Genomic DNA, 611 nt, shown 5'->3' on the forward strand with positions numbered 1-611 from the left:
ATGTCAGAACAATTTTTAAGAGTTTTGCGTTATCTTTGTGGCTATCCTTGCGAAGCGTCACTCTTTAGTAGTAGACATACAGTTTGTAACTGTTGACACACGGCCACAAATTGAGTTTATCAAATGTTTGTTCACTGTACTAAACCACAACCTAAAAAAGGTAGGGATAAAACCCCAGTTGTGAAGACTATTTTTCTACTTAGTCAAAAAGGAATAACAAAAAAGGCACCCAAGTAGTAGTGTGTTAACAACACATGTAATTCATCAAGATCCCTCTAAGAGATCAGTTCGGACAACAGACATCTTGTCTACTTTCCATTTCAAAATGTTTCCGTCTTCAGCAGTATTATGACTGAGATTGATACGGTTTCCTCTGCTCAAGTCATCTGATGGCCTCGGGCTACTTAATATTTCCTCTCACTCGTGCACACTGAGAAGAATCTGCGTGGATACAAGGCTGTTTTCTATGTCGGAGCAGAGTTACACAGAAAGCTACATGCTGGCATCTACTGTTCACTTCGGGCACGTACAGTACCGTATCCTCTGCTGTGGCTCAAGAAAAGACGGAGATGCTTTTAAAAAATACATTCAATCAAAGAAAAATCATCAAA

The sequence above is a fragment of the Amphiprion ocellaris genome, chromosome 10 (assembly GCF_022539595.1).
Source record: "Amphiprion ocellaris isolate individual 3 ecotype Okinawa chromosome 10, ASM2253959v1, whole genome shotgun sequence".
NCBI classification, from domain to species: Eukaryota; Metazoa; Chordata; class Actinopteri; family Pomacentridae; genus Amphiprion; species Amphiprion ocellaris.